Genomic DNA, 9,381 nt, shown 5'->3' with positions numbered 1-9,381 from the left:
CAGCGCTGGTGGCTGATTCATGTGAGAAACTGCAGAAGCTGGTGACTGAGTTTGGTAAAGTGTGTGAAAGAAGAAAGTTGAGAGTAAATGTGAATAGAGCAAGATTATTAGGTACAGTAGGGTTGAGGGTCAAGTCAACTGGGAGGTAAGTTTGAATGGAGAAAAAGTGGAGGAAGTAAAGTGTTTTAGATATCTGGGAGTGGATCTAGCAGCGGATGGAACCATGGAAGCGGAAGTGAATCATAGGGTGGGGGAGGGGGCGAAAATTCTGGGAGCCTTGAAGAATGTTTGGAAGTCGAGAACATTATCTTGGAAAGCAAAAATGGGTATGTTTGAAGGAATAGTGGTTCCAACAATGTTATATGGCTGCGAGGCGTGGGCTGTGGATAGAGTTGTGCGTAGGAGGGTGGATGTACTGGAAATGAGATGTTTAAGGACAATATGTGGTATGAGGTGGTTTGATCGAGTAAGTAATATAAGGGTAAGAGAGATGTGTGGAAATAAAAAGAGTGTGGTTGAGAGAGCAGAAGAGGGTGTTTTGAAATGGTTTGGTCACATGGAGAGAATGAGTGAGGAAAGATTGACTAAGAGGATATATGTGTCAGAGGTGGAGGGAATGAGGAGAAGTGGGAGACCAAATTGGAGGTGGAAAGATGGAGTGAAAAAGATTTTGAGTGATCGGGGCCTGAACATGCAGGAGGGTGAAAGGCGTGCAAGGAATAGAGTGAATTGGAACGATGTGGTATATCGGGGTCGACGTGCTGTCAATGTATCGAACCAGGGCATGTGAAGCGTCTGGGGTAAACCATGGAAAGTTGTGTGGGGCCTGGATGTGGAAAGGGAGCTTTGGTTTCGGTGCATTATTTCATGACAGCTAGAGACTGAGTGTGAATGGATGTTGCCTTTGTTGTCTTTTCCAAGCGCTGCCTCGCACACATGAGGGGGAGGGGGTTGTTATTCCATGTGCGGCGAGGTGGTGATGGGAATAAATAAAGGCAGAAAGTATGAATTATGCACATGTGTATATATGTATATGTCTGTGTGTGTGTATATATATGTGTACATTGAGATGTATAGGTATGTATATTTGCGTGTGTGGACGTGTATATATATACATGTGTATGTGGGTGGGTTGGGCCAATCTTTCGTCTGTTTCCTTGCGCTACCTCGCTAATGCAGGAGACAGCGACAAAGCAAAATAAATAAAAAAATAATTCAAGTAAGAGATGACCAGAGAGCGTTATTGGATTACATGTTAATTGATTGGCATGTGAAAGAGAGACTTGGATGTAAATGTGCTGAAAGGTGCAACTGGAGGGATATTTTATATTATTTATTATACTGTCGCTGTCTCCTGCGTTAGCCAGGTAGCGCAAGGAAACAGACGAAAGAATGGCCCGACCCACCCACATACACATGTATATACATACACGTCCATGCACGCACATATACATACCTATACATCTCAACATATCCATATATATACATGCACAGACTATTATTATTTATTTTTCTTTTCTTTCTTTCATACTATTCGCCATTTCCCGCATTAGCAAGGTAGCGTTAAGAACAGAGGACTGGGCCTCTGAGGGAATATCCTCACCTGGCCTCGTTCTCTGTTCGTTCTTTTATTATACTTTGTCGCTGTCTCCTGCATTAGCGAGGTAGCGCAAGGAAACACACACAGACATATACATATATACATATGTACATAATTCATAGTCTGCCCTTATTTATTCCTATCGCCACCTTGCCACACATAAAATAACAACCCCCTCCCCCACATGTGCGCAAGGTAGTGCTAGGAAAAGACAACAAAGGCCACATTCGTTCACACTCAGTCTCTAGCTGTCATGTATAATGCACCGAAACCACAGCTCCCTTTCCACATCCAGACCCCACAGAACTTTCCATGGTTTACCCCAGACGCTTCACAATCCCTGGTTCAATCCATTGACAGCACGTCGACCCAGGTATACCACATCATTCCAATTCACTCTATTCCTTGCACGCTATTCACCCCTCTGCATGTTCAGGCCCCGATCACTCAAAATCTTTTTCACTCCATCTTTCCACCTCCTATTTGGTCTCCCACTTATCCTCGTTCCTTCCACCTCTGACACATATATCCTCTTTGTCAATCTTTCCTCACTCATTCTCTCCATGTGACCAAGCCATTTCAAAACACCCTCTTCTGCTCTCTCAACCACACTCTTTTTATTGCCACACATCTCTCTTACCCTTTCATTACTTACTTGATCAAACCACCTCACACCGCGTATTGTCCTTACACATCTCATTTCCAGCACAGCCACCCTCGTCCGCACAACTCCACGCCTCGCAACCATATATCATTGTTGGAACCACTATTCCCTCAAACATACCCATTTGTGCTTTCCAAGATAATGTTCTCAACTTCTACACATTCTTCAACACTCCCAGAACTTTCGTCCCCTCCCCCACCGTATGATTCACTTCTTCTTCCATGGTTCCATCTGCTGCCAAGTCCACTCCAAGATATCTGAAACACTTCACTTCCTCCAGTTTTTCTCCATTCAAACTTACCTCCCAGTTAACTTGTCCCTCAACCCCACTGTACCTAATAACCTTGCTCTTATTCACATTTACTCTCAGCTTTCTTCTTTCACACACTTTACCAAACTCAGTCACCAGCTTCTGCAGTTTTTCACCTGAATCAGCCACCAGTGCTGTATCATCAGTGAACAACAACCGAGTCACTTCCCAAGCTCTCTCATCCACAACAAACTGCATAATTGCCCCTCTTTCCAAGACTCTTGCATTTACCTCCCACACAACCCCATCCACAAACGAATTAAACAACCATGGATACATCGCGCACCCCTGCCACATACCAAAATTTACTGAGAACCAATCACTTTCCTCTCTTCCTACACGTACACATGCCTTACATCCTCGATAAAAACTTTTCACTGTTTCTAACAACTTGCCTTCCACACCACATATTCTTCATACCTTCCACAGAGCATCTCTATCAACTCTTATCATACGCCTTCTCCAGATCCATAAATGTTACATACAAATCCATTTGCTTTTCTAAGTATTTCTCACATACATTCTTCAAAGCAAACACCTGATCCACAAATCCTCTACCACTTCTGAAACCACACTGCTCTTCCCAATCTGATGCTCTGTACATGCCTTCACCCTCTCAATCAATACTCTCCCATATAATTTCCCAGGAATGGAGGGATGTCCGATCATTGTCTTGTGGTGGTGAAGGTGAAGAATTGTAGAGGTTTTCAAAAAAGAAGAGAGAATGTTGGGGTGAAGAGAATGGTGAGAGTAAGTGAGCTTGGGAAGGAGACTTGTGTGAGGAAGTACCAGGAGAGATTGAGTGCAGAATGGAAAGGGTTGAGAGCAAATGACATAAGGGGAGTGAGGGAGGAATGGGATGTACTTCGGGAAGCAGGGATGGCTTGCGCAAAAGATGCTTGTGGCATTAAAAGCATGGTGGGCAGATTAAAAAGGGTAGTGAGTGGTGGGATGAAGAAGTAAGATTATTAGTGAAAGAAAAGAGAGGCATTTGGACGATTTTTTCAGGTGAATAGTGCAAATGACTGGGAGATGTATAAAAGAAAAAGGCAGGAGGTCAAGAGAAAGGTGCAAGAGATGAAAAAGAGGGCAAATGAGAGTTGGGGTGAGAGAGTATCATTAAATTTTAGGGAGAATAAAAAGATGTTTTGGAAGGTGAATAAAGTGCATAAGACAAGAGAACAAATGGGAACATCAGTGAAGGGAGCTAATGGGGAAGTGATAATAAGTAGTGGTGATGTGAGAAGGAGATGGAGTGAGTATTTTGAAGGTTTGTTGAATGTGTTAGATGATAGGGTGGCAGATATAGGGTATTTTGTTCGAGGTGGTGTGCGAAGTGAGAGGGTTAGGGAGAATGATTTGGTAAATAGAGAAGAGGTAATGAAAGCTTTGTGGAAGATGAAAGCTGGCAAGGCGGTGGGTTTGGATGGTATTGCAATGGAATTTATTAAAAAAGGGGTTGACTGTGTTGTTTACTGGTTGGTAAGGATATTTAATGTATATATTGCTCATGGTGAAGTGCCTGAGGATTGGCAGAATGCATGCACAGTGCCATTGTACAAAGGCAAAGGGGATAAAGATGAGTGCTCAAATTACAGAGGTATAAGTTTGTGAAGGGTGAAGGCATGTACAGAGCATCAGATTGGGGAAGAGCAGTGTGGTTTCAGAAGTGGTAGAGGATGTGTGGATCAGGTGTTTGCTTTGAAGAATGTATGTGAGAAATACTTAGAAAAGCAAATGGATTTGTATGTAGCATTTATGGATCTGGAGAAGGCATATGATAGAGTTGATAGAGATGCTCTGTGGAAGGTATTAAGAATATATGGTGTGGGAGGAAAGTTGTTAGAAGCAGTGAAAAGTTTTTATCGAGGATGTAAGGCATGTGTACGTGTAGGAAGAGAGGAAAGTGATTGGTTCTCAGTGAATGTAGGTTTGCGGCAGGGGTGTGTGATGTCTCCATGGTTGTTTAATTTGTTTATGGATGGGGTTGTTAGGGAGGTAAATGCAAGAGTTTTGGAAAGAGGGGCAAGTATGAAGTCTGTTGGGGATGAGAGAGCTTGGGAAGTGAGTCAGTTGTTGTTCGCTGATGATACAGCGCTGGTGGCGGATTCATGTGAGAAACTGCAGAAGCTGGTGACGGAGTTTGGTAAAGTGTGTGGAAGAAGAAAGTTAAGAGTAAATGTCAATAAGAGCAAGGTTATTAGGTACAGTAGGGTTGAGGGTCAAGTCAATTGGGAGGTGAGTTTGAATGGTGAGAGGCTGGAGGAAGTGAAGTGTTTTAGATATCTGGGAGTGGATCTGTCAGCGGATGGAACCATGGAAGCGGAAGTGGATCATAGGGTGGGGGAGGGGGCGAAAATTTTGGGAGCCTTGAAAAATGTGTGGAAGTCGAGAACATTATCCCGGAAAGCAAAAATGGGTATGTTTGAAGGAATAGTAGTTCCAACAATGTTGTATGGTTGCGAGGCGTGGGCTATGGATAGAGTTGTGCGTAGGAGGATGGATGTGCTGGAAATGAGATGTTTGAGGACAATGTGTGGTGTGAGGTGGTTTGATCGAGTAAGTAACGTAAGGGTAAGAGAGATGTGTGGAAATAAAAAGAGCGTGGTTGAGAGAGCAGAAGAGGGTGTTTTGAAGTGGTTTGGGCACATGGAGAGAATGAGTGAGGAAAGATTGACCAAGAGGATATATGTGTCGGAGGTGGAGGGAACGAGGAGAAGAGGGAGACCAAATTGGAGGTGGAAAGATGGAGTGAAAAGGATTTTGTGTGATCGGGGCCTGAACATGCAGGAGGGTGAAAGGAGGGCAAGGAATAGAGTGAATTGGAGCGATGTGGTATACAGGGGTTGACGTGCTGTCAGTGGATTGAATCAAGGCATGTGAAGCGTCTGGGGTAAACCATGGAAAGCTGTGTAGGTATGAATATTTGCGTGTGTGGACGTGTGTATGTACATGTGTATGGGGGGGGGGGTTGGGCCATTTCTTTCGTCTGTTTCCTTGCGCTACCTCGCAAACGCGGGAGACAGCGACAAAGTATAAAAAAAAAAAAAAAAAAAAAAAGTTTGTTATGCATTCCTGGGAAATTAATGGGAGGGTATTGATTGAGAGCGTTAAGACATGTACAGAGCATCAGATTGGGGAAGAGCAGTGTGGTTTCAGAAGTGTTAGAGGATGTATGTGTGGATCAGGTGTTTGCTTTGAAGAATGTATGTGAGAAATACTTAGAAAAACAAATGGATTTATGGATCTGGAGAAGGCATATGATAGAGTTGATAGAGATGCTCTGTGGAAGGTATTAGAGTATATGGTGTGGAGGCAAGTTGCTAGAAGTGAAAAGTTTTTGTCAAGGGTGTAAGGCATTTGTACGAGTAGGAAGAGAGGAAAGTGATTGGTTCTCAGTGAATGTCGGTTTGCAGCAAGGGTGGTTGATGTCTCCATGGTTGTTTAATTTGTTTATGGATGGGGTCGTTAGGGAGGTGAATGCAAGAGTTTTGGAAAGAGGGGCAAGTATGCAGTCTGTTGTCGATGAGAGGGCTTGGAAGAGAGTCAGTTGTTCGCTGATGAAACAGCACTGGTGGCTGATTCAGGTGAGAAAGTGCAGAAGCTGGTGACTGAGTTTGGTAAAGTGTGTTGAAGAAGGAAGTTGAGAGTAAATGTGAATAAGAGCAAGGTTATTAGGTACAGTAGGGTTGAGAGAGAAGTCAGTTGGGAGGTAAGTTTGAATGGAGAAAAACTGGAGGAAGTGAAGTGTTTTAGATACCTGGGAGTGGATTTGGCAGCGGGTGGAACCATGGAAGCGTAAGTGAATAACAGGGTGGGGGAGGGGGCGAAGGTTCTAGGAGAGTTGAAAAATGTGTGGAAGGTGGGAACATTACCTCTGAAAGCAAAAATGGGTACGTTTGAAGAAATATTGGTTCCAACAATGGTATATTGCGAGGCATGGGCTATAGATAGGGTTGTGTGGAGGAAGGTGGATGTGTTGCAAATAAGATGTTTGAGGACAATATGTGGTGTGAGGTGGTTTGATCGAGTAAGTAATGAAAGGGTGAGAGAGATGTGTGTTAATAAAAAGAGTGTGATTGAGAGAGCAGAAGAGGGGGTATTGAAATGATTTGGTCACATGGAAAGAATGAGTAAGGAAAGATTGACAAAGATGATATGAGTCAGAGGTGGAGGGAACAAGGAGAAGTGGGAGACCAAATTATAGGTGGAAAGATGGAGTGAAAAAGATTTTGAGTAACTGGGGCCTTAACATGCAGGAGGGTGAAAGGCTTGCAAGGAATGGAGTGAATTGGAACGATGTGGTATACCTGGGTCAACGTGCTGTCAATGGATTGAACCAGGGCATGTGAAGCGTCTGGGGTAAACCAATTAAAGCTTTGTGGGGCCTGGATGTGAAAAGGGAGCTGTGGGCTCGGTGCATTATACATGACAGCTAGAGACTGAATGAATAAAGGCAACAAGTATGAATTATGTACATGTGTATATATGTTTGTCAGTGTATGTATATATATGTATATTTTGAAATGTATAGGTATGTATATGTATGTGTGTGGACGTGTATGTGGGTGGGTTGGGTCATTCTTTCGTCTGTTTCCTTGTGTTACCTTGCTAATGCGGGAGACGGCGACAAAGTATAATAATAAATAAAGTAAATAGAAATAGATAAAGAACTAAAAATATATAAGAATTAAGAAAATAAATACAATGAATAGGTGAAAAAAATTAGATATTTTTTGGAAGGAGGTAAATAATGTGCATAAGGCAAGAGAACAAATGGGAACATCAGTGAACTGGCAGGTGAAGAAGTGAGAACAGGTAGTGGTGAAGTGAAAAGGAGATGGATTGAGTGTTTTGAGGGTTTGTTGAATGTGTTTGATAAGAGTGGCAGATATAGGGTGTTTTGGTTGCGATGGTGTGTGAAGTGAGAGGATCAGGGAGAGTGGTTTGGTTAAGAGACAAGTAGTAGTGATAGCTTTGTGGAAGATGAAATCCAGCAAGGTGGCAGGTTTGGATTTTATTGCAGCAGAATTTATTAAGAAAGGGGGTGATTGCGTTGTTAATTGGTTGGTAAGGATATTTATTGTATGTATGGATCCTGATGAAGTGTCTGAGGATTAGCGGAATGCATGCGTAGTGCCATTGTGCAGAGGCAAAGAGGATAAAGGTGAGTGTTCAAATCACAGAGGCATAAGTTTGCTGAGTATTCCTGGGAAATTTTATGGAAGGCTATTGATTGAGAGGATGAAGGCAGTGTGGCTTCTGAAGTGGTAGGGGATGTGTGGATCAGGTGTTTGCTTTGAAGAATGTTTGTGAGAAATACTTAGAAAAACAGATGTATTTTTATTTAGCATTTATGGATCTGGAGAAGGCTTATGATAGTGTTGGAGATGCTTTGTGGAGGATTTTTAGAGTAAATGGTATTGGAGGTAAGTTGCTAGAAGCAGTGAAAAGTTTTTATTAAGGATGTACGGCATGTGTGTGAGTAGGAAGAGAGGAGAGTGATTCGCTCCCAGCGAATGTTGGTCTGCAGCAGGGGTGTGTGATGTCCCCATGGTTGTTTAGTTTGTTTATGGATGAAGTCGTTAGGGAGGTAAATGCAAGAGTTTTGGCGAGAGGGGCAACTATGCAGCCTGTTGGGCATGAGAGGGCTTGGGAAGTGTCAGTTTTTGTTCACTGATGATACAGCTGTGGTGGCTGATTTGAGTGTGAAACTGCAGAAGTTTGTAACTGAGTTTGGAGAAGTGTGTGAAAGGAGAAAGCTAAGGGTAAATGTAAATAAGAACAAGGTTATTAGGTTCAGTAGGGTTGAGGGACAAGTTAATCGGGATGTTGGGAATGAGAGGGCTTGGGAAGTGTCAGTTTTTGTTCACTGTTAATACATCTCTGGTGGTTGATTCAAGTGTGAAACTGCATAAGTTGGTGACTGAGTTTGGAGAAGTGTGTGAAAGGAGAAAGTTAAGGGTAAATGTAAATGAGAACAAGGTAATTAGGTTCAGTAGCATTGAGGGACAAGTTAATTAGGATGCAAGTTTGAATGGAGAAAAATTGGAGGATGTGAAGTGTTTTAGATATCTGAAAGTGGACTTTGCAGCTGATGGAACCATGGAAGCAGAAGTGAGTCACAGTGTGGGTGGTGGTGGTGGTGGTTGGGGGGGGTGTCTGGGAGCTATGAAGAATGTGTGGAAAGTTATCTCGGAGAACAGAAATGAGTATGTTAGAAGGAATAGTAGTTCCAACAATATTATATGGTTGCAAGGCATTGGCTATAGATAGGGTTGTACAGAGGAGGGTGGATATGTTGGAAATGAAATGTTTGAGGACAATGTGGTGTGAGGTGGTTTGATTGAGAAAGTAATGAAAGGGTAAGGGAGATGTGTGAAAATAAAAAGTGTTGTTGAGAGGGTGTGTTGAAGTGGTTTAGACATAAGGATAGAATGAGTGAGGAAAGACTGACAAGAAGGATATATGTGTCAGAGGTGGAGGGAACAAGAAATGGGAGACCAAATTGGAGGGTGAGGGATGGAGTGAAAAAGATTTTGAGCGATCAGGGCCTGAACATACAGGAGGGTGAGAGGCATGCAAGAAATAGAGTGAATTGGAACAATGTGGTATGCCAGGGTCGATGTGCTGTCAATGGACTGAACCAGGGCATGTGAAACATCTGGGGTAAACCATGGAAAATGTCTGTAGTGCCTGGATGTGGATAGGGGGAGCTGTGGTTTCGGTGCATTACACATGACAGCTAGAGACTGAGTGTGAACGAACGTGGCCTTTTTTTGTCTGTTTATCTTGGTGCTACCTTGC

Source organism: Panulirus ornatus, chromosome 11 (assembly GCF_036320965.1).
Source record: "Panulirus ornatus isolate Po-2019 chromosome 11, ASM3632096v1, whole genome shotgun sequence".
Classification (NCBI taxonomy): Eukaryota; Metazoa; Arthropoda; class Malacostraca; order Decapoda; family Palinuridae; genus Panulirus; species Panulirus ornatus.
The sequence above is the reverse complement of the archived record's forward strand: the minus strand, read 5'-3'. Positions refer to the sequence as shown.